This window comes from Aythya ferina (genome assembly GCF_964211825.1).
Source record: "Aythya ferina genome assembly, chromosome: 2".
NCBI lineage: Eukaryota > Metazoa > Chordata > Aves > Anseriformes > Anatidae > Aythya > Aythya ferina.
The window spans coordinates 69,994,955-70,012,861 of NC_140297.1; the positions used below are offsets into that span (position 1 = coordinate 69,994,955).

Consider the following 17,907-nt stretch of genomic DNA (forward strand, 5'->3'; position numbering starts at 1 on the left):
GAAATGAAGCATTTTCCTGAGCTTTTTACAAAAATAATTTAAATCTGGCTTATATGTGTATATATATATATATATTTTTAAGTGAATGATCTCAGTCTCCAGGGTGCCTGCCAGCAGAAATTTATTTCTGGCACATGTTTTACAATGATGTCCTCCATTTTAGTCATCAGCAAATACACTAATGCAATCATGCCAGCACAGAGGTATTCAAGAAGGTGAACACTGATGAGTGGGTGTCATAGAAATCACTGCTGAGAGACCTCTTCAATTTGTAGAGGTTTATTTGCACATGGCAGAAATCCACAAGAGTCTTATTTTTCTGAGAGGAACACAAAAAAGCAAACAAAACTAAGCAGTTCTCTAGTAAATTTCTATGTGCTGGAAAAAAATAAATAATTAGGGAGGCAACAAGGTAAAGGTGCATTAAATGGTTCTCCTGAAAAAATGTTAGATCAAATGGAAATGAGCCTCCAGGATTCAGTGAAGCTCTGCAATAATTTCAAGCCAGGAGATTCCTCCTTGATTTTGACTCTGTTTCAGAGCAGATAGGGCACTGAGCCTCCAATCCTATACCTACTGGCCAGATATCTGATCAAGCCCCAGTGACTCAGGGTTTCCCAAGCAATCAGCTTTACTCTAAATCTGCTTCCATTAATTCAGTGATGGGAAACTTTTCAAAAATTCCAGCTCAGAGGATCCCTTTACAAAAAACAAAGAAAATACTGTATCCTTCCAAGTTTAAATGGACTAGGAATCAGTAAGAGTCAGCACAAGCATCCAGTCAATATGGGCAGGATTCTGGCAGCAAAAATCATTTCTGAGGGACATCCTCTCAGAAAACTTCTGGAGATTACTGCTTTAATAACTACAACCCTCATGAGAGTACCTGGCTAGGTAGACTCCTCCTCTATGACTTAGCCTTCCTGTGAGCACCAGTAGAAAAGAAGGTATTTGCCCAGTTTGGTCAGCTAATTTTATTTTACATGGTGATGAAGATGGGACTGTGTTATTTCACCAGACTCAGAATGGGGCATCTAAGGCACAGGTATTTGTTACCTTCTGCTTTCTCCTTCAGAGAGCATGGAGAAAGGAGACAGAGACAGCAGAAGTCAGCAACCTCCCAGTGAGGTTCACCACACAATGTCAGAGGTCCTTCTACCCTGTCACAGGCAATTATGACTGTTACTGAAGAAAGGAAGGAGGACTACATTTTTTTCATGTGTACATGGCATCAAAAAATATTGCACTAGCTCTGCCACAACAGAAACCAGATCTATTCTGATAGATATACTTGACTTCAGCTTTGTAAATACCTATTCAAAGAGGATTCTGCCAACTGGATGTTAGCAAAAAAATATTTTTCAAAACATAATTAATTTAAAAATAATGCAGCAGCAATCTTTAAAACATCAATAGTGTGCAAGTCTTATGATGCTCTTGTATTTTTTCATGAATTAGTAAAAAAAAAAAAAAAGGAAAAAAGTATATTTTAAAAATTATTATTGATTTTGCTTGTCCATATCACTTCAATTTTGACCCATGAGATTTTTCTCTTCTGTAAGATCAATACAAAGCATTGGACCTTACAGGATACAATTTTTCACACCCTTTAGTTGACATGCTCAAGATTCGTATTTTGGTCAGAACTTTCCCTTTGCGGTCAGGCAGTAGTGATTTTGCAACCTAGCATAGTAATAGAAGAGAAATCACAATTAAGACTAGCAATTGAATTATAACTTCACCTCTCATTGGTTGTGGGAGGAGAGAAGACATTTTGGTTTTCTGTTCTGTGCAAATTTTACATCCTGTTGAAAGATTTCTCACAGATAAGAAGCTCCCCAGGCCCCAGAAAGCATGTCTTCAGAAGGGTCAGTTCCAAAGCAGCTGAGAGTGATGTACAAGACAATACAAGACAGTCACTTGTACTGTTTAGGAAGTGACAAAAGAGAGGAAATGGGGATGAGTAAAGCATAACCCTTCACAGGGACGATCTTCAAACATCAAAGCATCCTACAACACACCACATACTTACAGGCTATTTCTGTGCTCACAGACTATACAGTCCCTGAACTTTGACATAGTTCTTGATGCCAACTGCTCTCCAAATCAAAGAATTCTCAGATCAAAGATGTATACTGTCCCACCTTCATAATAAATGCAATGAGAGTCACATATTCAAAAGTTTCAAGTCAGATTCAAGGCCAAAAATGGGAGAAAACAAAAGATTGCTGCTCCTTCCCTATTGTCCAGGTTGAGTTTATAGTGTGGAGAAACCTCTAAGAAGCACAAATGTTCTACTTATGAACTCTGTGCTTATTTTGAGAATTCTTCAATAATCAACACGAAAGTGATGACAGGAAGCTTTTAAACCTCTTGCTCCTCAAACAGAAACCAGTTAAAGAGCTTTCCTCCCAGACAAATTATTTTCTTCTTTTAAGAATGGTTACACAAGAATTTCAGTCTGATCTATACAAGGAACCCTGTTTTTCCTTTTTTTTCTTTTTAATTACTTTCCAAATCATCAATAAAAGTTGTGGGAAACATAAAACTTTGGACTGCATATTAATCTTGCATTCAACCGTTCTTGCCAGTTTTCAACAGGACCTCTCCATATTTCTGAGTTTATAGGAGTGATTTGTTTCACCTGTACACTCCACGCACTGCTAAATATAAAACCAACTTCTGTTTAACAAAGTGGATAACAGTATGGGGCCCTTTCTGATAGCCCGGACCGTGGTTAAAGTAAGATGCTATTAGTCTAGGAAAGTGTCTTGGTTTGTGGCATAGACTACACTCAAAAGCAGACCAGTTTTGAAAACATTTTTGAGCAACTCCACAGATATTTTATAGACCTTCTATGACTGAAGATATTTATATGAAGTCATGGTGGTACCAGAGACTAAGGATAACAAGGATGCATCAGACCACAGGTCCATTTAGCCCAGCATCCTGTACCTGACAATGACCAAAAATGGATGCAGACATAAGCATTTAATATGAAAAGCTGCTTATAAGTGTACTTTCCCAAAATACTCTCCCACATTTTATCAATCCACACTTCAACAAGTTTCTGTGTCTGTCATAATCATCTATAAACTTACGCAGTTCTCAAACAAACTTTTAGCACTCACAGCAACCTGCAACAAGCAGTTTCAGTGCATTGCTGCTTCTGTTGTGAGGAACCACTGTTTTTTGTTTGATTGAAGCAGCCACTCTGGCTTCATCTATTAAGCCCTATCTCCCGTATTGAGCCGCAGATCTGTATTTTTCCATGCCTCTCCCTGCTTCCCTCTCTATTGTGTGCTCAAGCACCCTGGCTTATTTCACCATTCCTCCAGCCGAAGCTGCTCCATGCCTCTAATATCCTTGTCCTTTTTCCCCCTAACTCTTTTCCAATCCTGCCCCCTCCATGTTGAGATGCTGGGAAAGGAATGGCACATGTCACCTGAGTTTCTTCATAAGCCTGAGAGGAAAAGGAACCTATATGCTGGCAAGCTGAAGGAGAAGAGACTTTGAGGGGGTGACCTGTAAGGGTAGTCCCATGGCTTTCCCTTGGTTCAGCTTGGCTGTGAAAGAACGCATCAGCAAGAGGAAGGAAAGACAGACCCATGGCTACAGCCCACCAAACACTAACAATCCCTTGCTCAAAAGGTTTAAAATCAATGCAGTGCTTTTAAAGTACTTGGTTGTACTGTACTTCTTGTAGGTTAGCAGCACTGTTAACAAACAAGACTTGCCTGGGCACCTTTTGTTTCATCCAAGCCTTTCCTCTTCTTGCTCTCCTCTTCTATTTGAGGTGTGGTTACCACAGAGCAACTCTGAACTTTGCAGGGGCCTTAGTACATTACTGTACCATAGATTTAACTATGGCTTTCATCAGTAAAAACAGCCACAGGAGAAGCAGTGAATGCCTCAGGTTTCCACTTGGAATACTAATATCTGAGAACCACTCAGGAGCTTTGTTGCTTAATGAGGCATACATTCAAACAGAACTACATAAAATATCAACAGGAAAGATGTTCTAGGACTGACCAGAGTGGCATTCGGGGTAGTTGAGACTCAAAGGGTCCAGCTTGCTTTTTCTACTCAAAGCCCAGGAAATGCTGGAAAGAGAAGAGCACAATATAGTATCCACACTCTGCATGTGAAGAAAAGGTTCCATTTTGTCCAGTGTGATCTTTTGGAGAGTACAGAATACAAATCAAGATACTTCTAGTGATTTGTGACTCTTGTGCTTTGTACTAGTGCTGCGGAATATACAGTTAGACAAAATTAATGACAAATGAAATTGATCATATTTGGGTGTTTTCTAAGCACAGACCAACAAACAGAAGTCTACTTCTTTGTTATCAAATGCTTACCAGTATATCATCATTTAAAGTGGTGAAAGTAAAATTAGGGAAGGCATCCAGGTCATTTTTCATAGAAATGTATCAGTCTTACTAAGCTATAATGTTTTCAAACAAGTCAAATCAGTCTTAATACCAGAGGTAAATTCTGAGACTAAGGAAAGGGAATATTTAATGGGTCACAAATTGGGAATATTTATTAATAAAAATATTTAATGAGTCACAAAAAAACATGGACATAGAAAAAGAAAACCTGACAAACAAAAATCCTCTTTTTAATAAAGTTCTAAGATAAATTATCCAAATTTTCAGGGAATCAAAGGACAGAAAATTTAATTCCTTACTTTTTCCTTACTACTTCAAAGACCTGATTGCTTATGCACAACATTAAAGAAGAATTTTATCAAAGAATAGTTATATGTATCCCACAGAACAGAGAAATTTAAATGTCTTTTCTCCCATAAGTTTTAGTAATATTTAATACTCTCCACAAGCTCTTATTAACACTACGCAGAGCTATAATGTACCATACAAAATTTTCTGGCTTCTACTGTATTCTAATAGGTGCATTTCAAGAAAGAGTACAGAATTTGTCTCTGTGGTCTACATAATTAGCACTTACATTCTCAGGGTGATTTCAGACCTACTTGGGAAGTTAAAAAACAAACAAACAAAAAAACACAGTAATGTTCATTCCATATATCATCAAGAATCACTGATGCATAGTAATACATAACAATACTAAAACCTGACTGCAGCCCACAGTAATATTGACTGTCAGTGCTATACCAGTATAACAATTACAAAAGTAATTAGTATGTCACCTTTTCTTCTGACAGCCAACTAATCAAATATCAGAAGCAGAAAGTAGGAGAAATAAAGTGGAATGCAAATAGTTCTAAATAGTTTTTTTTCTAGCTATTGGTAATACATGGCCACTGGTATGTTTCTTCAGGGTCCCTGATGAAAACCACAGAAGCATAAATAAATTCAGAAGGCTAAACAAAAGGCTATATTTTTAGAACTGTCAAATAGCGGAGTCAGCTCACAACAGCGAGGCCTGGTCCAGGTAGCATGGCTTTGCACCTTACAATCATCACAGTTGTGGAAAGGGTTACTCAGAAAGATGCCTGTTGTGTCAGGATAGGGAACTATACTTCCTGAGTCAAAACCAAACCAAAAAAAATATATATATATATTTTATATAGAAGATACTGTACAGGGTGCCTAGCATTTTGTGCAAATTGTTGCAATGCTTGCAGGTGTCATGAGGCACTATAGTTGAAATACAGCCCCAGACAAGCCAGTGGCAAAGCTCTCATTTAGTTGAACAATGCAAAAGCACTACCCTCTGTATTTACAGGTGGAAGCTCAAGTTAATTCTACCATTTCTACACCCTCAGTACTTGGAAAAATGTTATTTTTGTTTCTGAAAGCAGCTGAAGGTTGTAGTGGGTGAGCTGTTCCCATCAGATTCAGGAACTCTGGTTCTCATACCAGCCCAGGAAGATGCCCCATAGACTGAAGAGGAGTTGGACAGATTAAATAAGCAGTGATTAAATGAGGGATAATCCTGTGCTGTGAGGGGACCCTCATGGTTCCTTCCTGGAGATGGAAGGATGGATGCAGAACTACCATGGACATCTGAGTAGCTGACTTTGCTTTACTGAAAATACCACAGGACTTTTTTTTTTTTTTTTTTTTTTTTTGGGGGGGGGGGGGGGGGTACTTCCAGATGTACAGTCCCCATGCAGTCTCAGTAACATAATTAGAACTGGGATTTATTTAGCGCTATTCAACATGTTTTCAGCAGGGCTGATTATGTGCCATTCCCTTAGGAGTCCTCTTATAATTTGGAGCTTCCTCAGAGCTGCAGGGAATTGAAAAAGAGGGGGGGGGGGGTCGAAGGGGGACAGACTTAAATAGCATCACATTTGTACTGCTGAGGTATTCCCTTTTGGGCCAGCTTAGCCTCCTACCATGCCCACAAGATTTTCTTCCTGTCAGCACATCTACAGTTGATAATTTGAAGTATTTTTCAGGGAGCTGGATGGAGTTATGCCTCCCAACAGTTGTTATTCAAACATGTTACAGATATTTGGGCATTTTGGCAGAGAGTGGTTTGATGTAATTAGGATCAGTTTCTGGTTGTGGCCATGCCAGGCCAGAGGCAGAGGACACTTCTCAGAGTGGGAAGAGGAAAAGCCAAAGGCAATGATTAAAACAGAGTATTATACACTTTTGAGTGAACATGTGGAATCAATAGCAAAACATTAGCAGATGTGCTCAGCTGTAGAAAAGCCTGCAGTCTTACTGTAACCAATAAAAATAAATTATGGACTGAAAGGGAGGATGGAAAAAATGGTGGGGAAACCAGAGCAGCATTCAAAGAAAAAGTGCAACATCAACATTGAAAGTAATTTCTAACCTGAAACAGTGTGCTTGTTTGTCTGGTCTTCTGTTTGTATGTATATAATGTTGAATATAGTTCAACTAAAGTAAAGTTGAAAGCATGCCTTAATTAGCAGGCTCCATGATAACCAGCAGTATAACAGTAACATCCCATGAGCTAAGTAAGTGAAAACAGAGCAAGTGATAATCAAGTAGGTGAATGCTGAATGTTGCACTGTTTTTTCCTAATAAAATGAAATGAGACCTTATCCTGACTTTTAGTTTGGAAGAAATATGAGTAAAGAAAACCTTAGACCTGAGAAGTTTTCTTGGTGTAAAAGTGATACACTGTGAGTGGGCTGATAAATAGAAAGCATCAGGTCACTCAGAAAGAAGGTAAGGATCTTTTTTGGTTACAACCAAAAACACAAGGATGTTTTCTGTTAAGAATACGACTTCGGGTTAATGACCGAGTGCAAGACTTCATTTCAAAATTTAATAACCACAATTATACAAAGCTAAATGCTAATTTATGTGATTTGTGCAGACAATAACATATAACAGCGTAATGTATTGGCCAATAAGACTGAAATGCTTGGAAAGTAAATCCATTAGGTAGATAATATAAGGTAAAAAGTGTAATTTTTCTGTGACACACTTTTTCCTCCTATTTAGGCCTGTTACCCATCCAAAGTAAAAAAGGGTTAACAGATTCAAGCTCTGAAAAAAAGTGCTGTGATTTAGTAAAAATTAGAAACTTAATTCTGCATCTTAGTTTCTACTTAAATAAACTTATTACTTTCAGTGACAATTTCAGCATGACTGGTCAGAAATGAAGCTAACAAAATAACAAGTGTTAATTGACCCATATTTAATTTGAATCTAATCTGAGAGTCAAGAGTGACTAATTAACTTTACAGAACAAATGAACCCTTTGTTAAATATCTAATTTCTACATACTCTCAGTTTTTATGTTAGAGCCCATGAGAGGCATCTCAGACGATGCCAAACCATCTCTAAACAAAATACTGAAGACCAGAATGTATATTCATAGGCTTAATAAGGAAAGAAAGGAAAAGGGGGAAATACAAAGATAAAGGATTTAACCAAACAATAAAACAAATCAGGTAGTGGTTACTTTTAACACTGGTCTGGGTTCAACATGCAGTCACAAATTTTTATAGGAATAGCGTCTATGTAGATTAAGTAGGAGAATTTTTCTCCTAAAAAAAAAAAAAAAAAAAAAAAAAAAAGGAGATAAAATCAGAGATGATATTTTTACTAGAGCAAGGTCTTAAATGTTCTTCCCATCTCACAAATGTTTTCACATTTTGAAAATGATTCCATCCATTTTTGGAACAAGACTTTGAGTTCACCAAAATTTCATGCAAGACAAGTGAAAACCTTCACTGCCCCAGAGCAGCTACTAACCTGGAAGACAGGAGACACAGATTCCAGGTCCTTTCCTGCTTGATTCAGAAAACAGATACAAACCTTATCACATTCTAGACACATCCTAGACTGTTGCTAATAAACAGTTTTTATTTAAGAATTATTTTAGAATGAGTGTTTCTCTATGTTAACAGAATTTCCGCTTAAAATTAGACACTTCCATATAAAACAATGTCCTTTTCCCCAAAATTTAAGAAACTTTTTTAACCAAAATTTGGCTTTTGAAGGCAATTTTGTTCAAAATTTTCTGATCTGTTGTAGTCACCAGAGTCAAACTCCAGGACCAAAAGCACATTATCATTCATTTCTCTATTTGCTGTTGTTAGTTTATTTTCTGATGTTTCATTAAAAACCTATCAAGATAAGTCATGTCTGAGTAAAATAGGATATTCTGCAATAATGCTTTAAATGTATATATCTCCTCTTAATCCACAGAACATCAGCTAACAAACTCCCCTCCAATCAGAGAATTATACCATGTTTTACACCACCAGAGTCATTTCCTGGGTATTTAATGCATACAGATGGATGTAATTGGTGCAAGATCATGAGGCTGAACCCCTTTGTATTACAAAATGCAGCTACCACACTGAAGGCTTTTAATTGTATATGCTTAGGCTAGCAGCTGCAACCTGAAGGAAACTTAAGTTCATTTCAGGGTGGGTGGAGAAAGAGAGAAAGTAAGTTTTCCTGCCTTTGAAATAGTGGGTTCAGGAACAGTAACTATTTCAAGTGGAAAGCTGAGACCATTCTGCAATCTTCCGTAGCAGAGGTTGAGAGCTTCATTAGATACTGTTTTTTCATTTTCTTTCAAAATCATTATTTCCACAGATATAGCACAAGCTTGTGGTCTGCATTTTGCACCACAGATTCCTCTCTTTCCCCCTTCTTTAAATATTCTAAGAATCCCTTGCTCTCTTCAGTCTCTGTGGAAGCAAGAAGCCTAGCATATGCAAAATAGAAGTTCTCTTCATTCTCCATTAATTGCTATGCATACTTTTGTGTCTCCACATTGCAGGGAGGATATAGTAACTCTGACTTGTACAGGAAACTGTACAAACTTCTGTAATTCTCACAGGAAGCATGTAAAAAAAAAAAAAAACAAAAAACCCTCTCCATTCTAGTATGAATCCTAATTGATTTTTTCAAAGTCCTTCAATGAATGAATGTCTTGCTCAAGGAACAAACTCACAGATCCTTCCTAACCTGATTTGGAACATAATTCACTCTACCTCATTGTCTCAGTTTTCTTCCATGGGCTTGATAACATGCTCCATGTTTTCAACTGTAGCTCTCGGTTCACTTCACAATGCCTGAATGCATGAGTAATCTGAGATAACATAATTAATGCACCTAAGATACCCAAAAATCTGTGCTCCCCATTTTTTTAAGTTCACCTAAATTTCATGCAAAAACAAAACCCATTTTTTTTCCTTTATCAGTTTTTAATTAATTATCCATGGTTGCACCCCTCCATCCTCACTTTGGCTGAACTGAAAAGCCCGGCTTTTTCTCTGTCTGCAGCATTAGAGTGGTACCTTTAAGTAAATCCAAGTCCCTCATCTTCTGTTTATTAAGCTATTACTTGAAAAGATGATCTAAAACAGAGCTTCTTCCTTCACAAGGTCCTCAATTTCAGGAGGTGGTGAAAGTACAGGTTTAGTTTTACCAGAACTGCAAAATACATAGAAATCCACTGAAAAGTAAATTACATGCTTATGATTGAGGATACACTAGGGAGATTTTCTTGATAATACCAAGAACATACCTGGATTACAGGATTTTGAACTCCTCCCTTTTTCAGCCTATCTGTCCCGCAGGCTTAGACAGCGGAATAGTTCAAATGACTTTATAAAAATAAATGAGTAATCCTGCATTTTTGTATGCCCAACTCAATTTACTTGGGATAATATGCAACTTGAAAAACATTGAAGTCCAGCACAAAGATGGTATCAATGTCTTCCTAGTCCTGGTTGTTTTCAAAATTTTAAGAAAAACTAAGTGCTCTTAGCTTTGCCACGTTATCTATGCTAGCAACTCCATTAAAGACTAGGCTAGCCTCTCAGAAACTTCTTTTACTCAATCAATGACCTCGTTTCCATGGCAGGCTAACACAAGGTGCCATTGATGATGACTTGATTTCCTTTCGCATCTGAAGTGGAAAAGGAGAAGACAGACTAAATGAAATCCCATCCATCTTAATGAAATACAATTATATTCTCCTTATTAATCATTTAAAAATCAATATGTCTCTTCTTGGCAAACCCCGCAAGAATTTGTCATTCTATGCAAGGCCTCAATACATCTTGTCCTGTAGTGATTTTTATAAGTTCAGTCACCTGTTTCCCAGGGTAAATAACAGTGTTTCTTTGTGCTGTGATGAGAGCAAAGAATGGCACTGTCAAGAAGGCTTAAAAGACAGTCTGCAAATTTTTATCAGTGAAAAATAGAAATAAAAAATCTTTCCTGCATACATTTTTAAATGAACATGATTAATCATTAAAAACAAACAAACAAAGTTTTAGATAAAAAACAAAGACTGCAGAACAAATGATATGTGCTGTTCTGTATGGAGCATTATTTATGTTACCATTATTTACATTACCATTAAGATATACCCAAAAGAGTTATCTTACACATTGTGTGGGATTGTACTAATTGTATAAACTTGCTTGCAAGTTTCAAGACCTGAAAGGAAAGTTTGAGTAAATCTTCCTACTCTACTTTCTGCTAACTTGCAGACAAACTGTATACAAAAATTTCCTTTAATCTACTTTAGATACAATAAAATTCTAAATCTTTATCAATTGCACCATGTATTATCTCAAAATAAAATGAAAGTATTCATTGAGAAGAGTTTTGTGAGAGGCTATTATAGTCCTCTAATGATGTTACAAACAAGTATGGGTATTCTGAGAAAGGGGTCTATATGTCAGAGGATACTGCAATGCTTGCTAATACCTGATGCAAGGGGTTGAAATTCCACCTCTTTTTTTTTTTTTTTCTCCTCAAGAAAGCCCCAGAACTCATGGAAAAGGATTTAATAAAAGCAATTACCAAGAAATCATCCTATTTTGAAACAAGCATTCTTACAGGTGCAGCCTCAGCCAATCATTCACATATAGATATTCTCATGAACATGTCATTAATGAGTCTCCAGTGGGTGAAAAAAAAGGGCTCACCATAGCACCAGGATGAAACCTCATTTCCGTTGGCTCCAGCCATGGCGTGGGGGAGTAGTGCTCAGTGACACAGAGTCCTGTCCTTGCTATTACCTATATTGAGATAGCTTGTGGAAATCTGTGTGGAGTGCGTCACCTTCAACAACATTTCACATTGGCAATAAAAGTTTTAACAGTTAAGATTTCACCTGTGGTATGTAACTGAGAGGAAAACAATAATAAAAAGAATAAAAAAATAAAATAGCAGACTCTTTCCAAAAAGAAAAGAAAAAGAAATGAAATAATTGTCAGGGAAAAGAACTCAGAAACAAGTTTGACAAGATTACAAAAGCACCCTCCCAACCCCTCTTCATCTCTATGAGGCTTGTGACACTATAAAGTTTGCTTTGTATAACTATGCAAAACATTCACTACTTGCAAAGTCAGAAGGGGCATGCAGTAATGTCTGTTACCATTTACCACTGGTGTTGATTTCCTCTCTTTGTTCTATTATCCTCCTCTGTTTTACGTTCCAAAATGGAGTCAAATACCTTTCATGACAATTCAATCTTTACCTGCCCAAAGTAAATAAGAGATCTCTAAAGACCTACATTTAATATGTATCAAGTTTCTAATAAATCCTGTTTGCACATAGAAATACAGAACTTGCCAGGATGGATGATATTTCAAAACCATTTAGTCCAATATTCTGCCTTAGTAAACAGCATCATGGTGCGTTAGACGAAGGTACAAGAAATCGAGTGGTAAGTTTATAAATAGAAATATAATTCAGGTTGGAAGGGACTTCTGAAGGCCATCTGGCCCAAACCCCATCCAAAGTCTTTTTCAGGTCAGATTTGCTGTAAAGAGTACGTGCAAGTAGAGCCCAAGATACAATGGGCACACAAGTCTTCACATGCTCTAATATTACTGTGTGAGGTTTAGCATGCCATCAGGTATTTGGTATACCTGTGATGAGTGATATGTGGAGGCCTGCAAACATCCATACTCCTCATACACACAAGGATGTGTGTACAACACAGGTGAGCATTCATACAATATTTGCAACCACTTGCAGGACTACTCCTAAGAGCTCTCAAATGCTCTTCTACGTATATTCCTTATAGTAAATAAAATAAAATGTTATGACCTGGAAAATAGTTTTAGTAGGAAATAGCAAAGTGCTAGTGCAGACATAGACAAAGTGCTAGTGCCACAAGTGGTCATCAGGAAAGTTGGGCATTCTCTGCTACATGATTTGTACCCATTGTAAATATGTGCTAGCTAGCAATGAGTTCTCCCTTAGGAACAACATTCTAGCAGTTTGTAGCAAGTGCAATAAAGTCAAATGATGGGGAATTAAAAAATCTGTTACAACTATGGCATGCTTGAATATTTTTTTTCTTATCTCCTACTTCAGATTACACAATTTGAACATCCTAGCATCAGTTTACAACATTTTAGAGAAAGTTAGAATAAAAATGTCCCACAAATGTACATAATATATGTGTTTGCCCAGTCCTGCGGCCTCTGCTAACCCAATCTGCACAATCTGAAAAGTCTGAAATAGTACATTTGGGTTCAAAAATGGAAAACAAAAGGATAGCTGCAATAGTCCCTAATTCCTTCTATCAAACAGGTTTTTCACCTACGTTACATATAAGCTTTTTGTGGGAATTTCCTGTTAAAATATTAATAGGCACATCCTCACAACAACAACAACTAACAGCAACAATAGAAAGCCTTTTTTTTTTATTTTATTTTTTTTAATTAATCTAGTATTTTACTGTGCTGCCTGTCTTTTGCCACTTCAGTCTCTTCTCAAGTCCCTAGGCTTTAGCTCACGGATGAAATTTTACATCTTGTTATATAGGACCTGTATTTCACTTATGGCCTTCAGAAGCTGTATTAACTCCAGTTATCAGTAACTAATCAAAAGATAAGAAAATGTTAATGAATCTACTGACAACATGGTCAGGAGGTAGTTGCTGTCACAGAAAACGTCACACAAAAGACTGGTACCAATGACCAGTTACCGATAGTAGTCCTGACACCAGCTCAAATGACAGCAGTGCGCACCTTCACAGCATTCATCCCATCTTACTGATGGACATCAAAAAGGTTGGTACCTCTACCAACAGAAAAAGCAACTCAATGGCCATCTCCACAAGATAAGTCATCCCAGGCTAAGACAGGAGTCTGGGCAACAGGCCTGGACCTGATGCCTAATATTTGGATACAGAGTGTACATCAAAATAACCTTTATTGCTGTCCTTTAGTAAATATTGATGACAATTCCTCCCATAAACTATGGCATCATCAGGGGCAGGAGTTGAAGGAAGAGAAACAATTAGAAAAGCCCATTTCAGGATGACCACTAGTCACCACTGCATCCTTCTGCATCCTTGAATGTAGTAAGTATATATTATCCCAGGGTGCATCAGGTTCAGTATTCCCAGCAATAAGGAGAGGGGGGAGAATAAAAAAATAAAAATTAAAAAATAAAAGCCCTTTTATATAAGGGGCTATATTTATATATTTTATAAATAAAAGGACTCACAGAGCACTATGCCCCATATCATCAGAGGGAGAATAGTTTAAAGGGTAGGTGCTAAACCAAAATAACTAAAGGAAAGGAGCACCTCTTTTACAAAAGGAGACTAACAGAGCACTGCATGTTTAACAGAGCAGAACAAAGGCTAAGAGGTGCCATGATTGCTGTCTATAAATGTATCAGGGGGTAAACAGCAGGGAGTAAAAAAGCTATTCACATTGAAGGACAGTGCTGACACAAAACAAATAGGTGTAAACCAGCCACAATTATGCTGGAAATTACAAGAGGATTTCTAACCATCTGAGCAGAAATATTTCCTAATAGGAATAGGGGGCACAAAACCATGGTGATTTTAGTTCTAGAGCTTGATGTGTGTATGAATGGGATTAGAGTTTATATGTTTATCCTCCACATTTAAGTCCTAGTTTAATGATTAAAGAAGTCCCCTCCTTCTTTCATTCTAGGTATTTAGCAGTTTACTGCCTAAATACAATAGAATTATGGTCCTTTGCTTTTAGCCCATTGTAACACTAAGTTATCTACACAAGTTTTATCCCAACATTCAATATTTACTGAATAATAAACAACAGTTATATGTTTATATAGGAAAAAGATCACATGGAGTCTGTTCTTTCCTTTCTTCACAGTGTGCTCTCACAATTTTCTCATACAGTTTTTCATATTACTTATCTTTAAGTTGCTCAGAAACACTGATGCTATTTGTGCAAGTACATACTGTGAGAAGATCTCACCACTTCTGTCCTATAAGCCTTTCTGTAGAATCTGTTCCAAATAGGTGCAGATGATATGCTTTCATAAAAAATCTTTAATTTATTCAAACTGGTTTATTATCCTTTCCATTGTCTTTTAATCTCACATTTAAATTTACATTCAATGCCCTACTTACTTTCCACCCTCTCCCTTGTTGTCCAAACTCAAAATTGGTGGAAAGAAAGTTAAATTGTTTAGGGCCAAAATAAAGACATTTTTCAAATGCCAAGGCAAGAGCAGGATTATTGCACTTTGATGTTAATACCATGTCTTTTGTAGTTTTCCTGTTTGTTTGTTTTCATCTTCCCCTATTGTCAACAGTGCACCGGATTTTCTAGGCAGTCTAACACAGAGCAGATGCTGATTAAAGGAAATGCGGTTTTGAGTGTGACATTTAAAAATATACCACTTGCTCTAGTCTAAATGCTATATTCCTAATGAGTTTTATTTTATTAACTGTTGTGTGAAAATACAATGATTTTATATTTAATTGAACCAGAAGTTTTTACAGCTAACTTGATGGACTGTGACTAGGCAGTTACGATTGACCAGAATGCTCCTGCTGTCTACCCTGAGGGCTGAAATTCAAGGTGTGGGCACACATGGCAATTCAGTCCCATGCATCCACATGGCTGGACCAGGGTGACTGCTTTGCTTCCTGACCCGTACTGACACTCCCCCTGCTACAGCTCCCTTGCTTTCTGAATTTTCTCCCTTTCCTTCCCTCCCGGTTTCATCAAAACCATTTAATACAAGCTCCAGAGGGCAGAGGTTGTCTATTTTTAGTTTAATATAAATGAATCTTAATTCCAACCAGAGACACTACCTCAGTGGGCATTTACTGTTCCTGCTCTATGTACTGTGTGCCTGTAGAGCACTTGCTTTACGCCTTTTTTATACATGGAAAACATACATAGCCTAAAACACTGGTAGCCTGAACAGACATTGCAAATGAAAGTCAAGGAGACTTTCATTTTCAATTGAGAGAAGTTACATGTGAGATAAAACTTAATAGTAGTAAAAAAAGATGTTTATGCATGATGATTTTTATGACACTGTGTAACATGTCCGTTTACTTTGGCTTAAAATCTATTCAGTAGTTTGGCCAAAAGACAGTTAATTTTACCTGAGGTGTAGATGGAAGACATGAGGGTATGTTTCATTATGTTTTAATTTTTGGATTAAGCTCCCATACAACACAATGTTGGGCAGACTGTTCAGAGCTACATACTTCAAAGGAACTACTGGAACAGGCAACTTCAGGCCCAATCCTGGTATGACATAACTTAGTAAAACTGCTACTGAATTTGAGACGACCATGATCCGATACTCCCACCCAAAAAGGAGTGGCACCATTCAAACCTTTCCATAATGAAACTTGATATACTCTTCCCGCTGTCATTTAAATTGTACTATGTAAAACAAGTAGTGACAAAGGGTTCTTTTCTTAGTACTATGACTTCAGTAAGATCTGCATTCATAAAGCAATGTGCAAACATAGATGAAGTAATTCAAAGGTTAAATTACTGAATTTCTAGGTGTACCCACCACGTTTATTGGAAAAGAAGGAAGCACAACCCCAACATTACATATTATTTGCATCTCTGGTCAAGAATATTTGCAATAATGCACTCAGAATAATAAAAAGACATTCAAAATCCTTTTGACCTGTAAAATCTAAACTTCGTTTCATCTGACTTCCAAATCATTTCCCTTGTTAAACTATCTTTCCATTGTACAACAGTAGTAGCTCATAAATGATTTTCACCATTGCACACCAGATCAGGATGTCAGAGAAGACTGACCTTGAGGGATGGAAGTGCTCTGGTGAAGTAATATGCAAGGTACTTTCATATTGGGTATACAATAACTCTTGGCTACAAACTAGTATTGGGTTAGCATATCAGGTAACTGGCTTGAGAATAAATTGCCTGGTAGACCTCATTAGTGGAAAGTAATTGTTACTTGACTTCAAAAAAAAAAAAAAAAAAGGCAAGAAACTAAATTTTTGTCTCCCTCTTAGCCCTTCATTACACAGCAAATCTTGGACTACTTATTTTCAAAGGAAAACCTCAAGTAGCAATACGAAAATTATGTGTAATTGGTATTGAGGTAGAGAAAGCAATTCAGAAAGGGCCATATATTGCACAAAAACCCACAAAACCCACATGAACTGGAAAGTTAAGTGGACCAGATGGTGGAAGTTCACAGAAAGATCTAACCACCAGGTCTATCATGGAAGGACAAAAAGTACTTGATTCAGGCTTATAGACCTCACTTGCACACTTGTGTGAGGACATTTGTAATTTCCCATTCCTTTTTCTTGAAGGTAAAACCCAAGCAGGCAGTGCACGCACACCAACCTTTGGGAAGACCACTACAGTGCCTGACACCCCCTTGTCCTGAAAGGAGATTGCCTTTAAGACTCAGGTAAGCTTGTCTCTTCACTGTCCCTCAGGATCCTCCAACCCCACCCTATTCCCACAGAATGCTGGCTTTCAAACCTCCCCAGAGCAGTTACTCTAGTTGCTGCTGATCTTCCTTAGTGACCTTCCCTAGTGGGACAGCAGCCATAGCACTGCAGGGCAGACAAAGAGACTGGGGGAAGGGATGGCATGTAAACTTAGCAATGTTTGTATCACCCACAATTAGGATCTGTGAAAACAGTAACAGTGTCCCATTGAGGACTCACACATCAGTACTAAGGACAACTCACTCAACATCTAACTTAAGTGTGCCCATGGTTGCCAACACATGTAAAATCGTATCAGCTGTCTGAGACTTCCTTCCTGCAGTATTTCACAATGCATCCTTCACCTAGTGACTCCAAGTGCTATAGAAGAACCAACATAGATGGGTGAAGAATCTCAGAATTTCAGGAGATTTGATGTGTTAAGCATGTTTTCAAGTTGTCTGCTTTCAGGTTATTTCACTGTCACACACATAAACATTTATTGTGACTGATTGATGAGGCAGAGGGCATGGCACAGATGTTCAATGAATTACATTTCCAGTCACATTTTCCTGGCATTGAAAGGAAAGACGTATCTCACTCCTGACACGCTGCTCATTTTGAAGCTTGGGGTTCACTGCTCTGTACTAATTCCTAGACTATGGTTGGATATTAGCAAGTGCTATGAGGTCAAGACTGTCTTAGGCGTGCAGCTGTATATCAAAAGGAAAACAAATGAAGACTGGTTCTCATTAAATTATTATCCATTATGCATCA

General features: G+C 37.5%; 1 long non-coding RNA gene across 3 annotated transcripts in view; it reads right to left on the bottom strand.

Annotated features, from left to right (window-relative positions):
- Nucleotides 1-17,907, bottom strand: part of LOC311431112 — a 52,162-nt gene that overhangs the window by 6,760 nt on the left and 27,495 nt on the right. For all 3 annotated transcript variants that reach the window (XR_014689250.1, XR_014689251.1, XR_014689252.1), the window contains exon 7: nucleotides 4,033-4,103. This is a non-coding gene — a long non-coding RNA (uncharacterized lncRNA). The remainder of the gene's footprint in view (nucleotides 1-4,032; nucleotides 4,104-17,907) is intronic.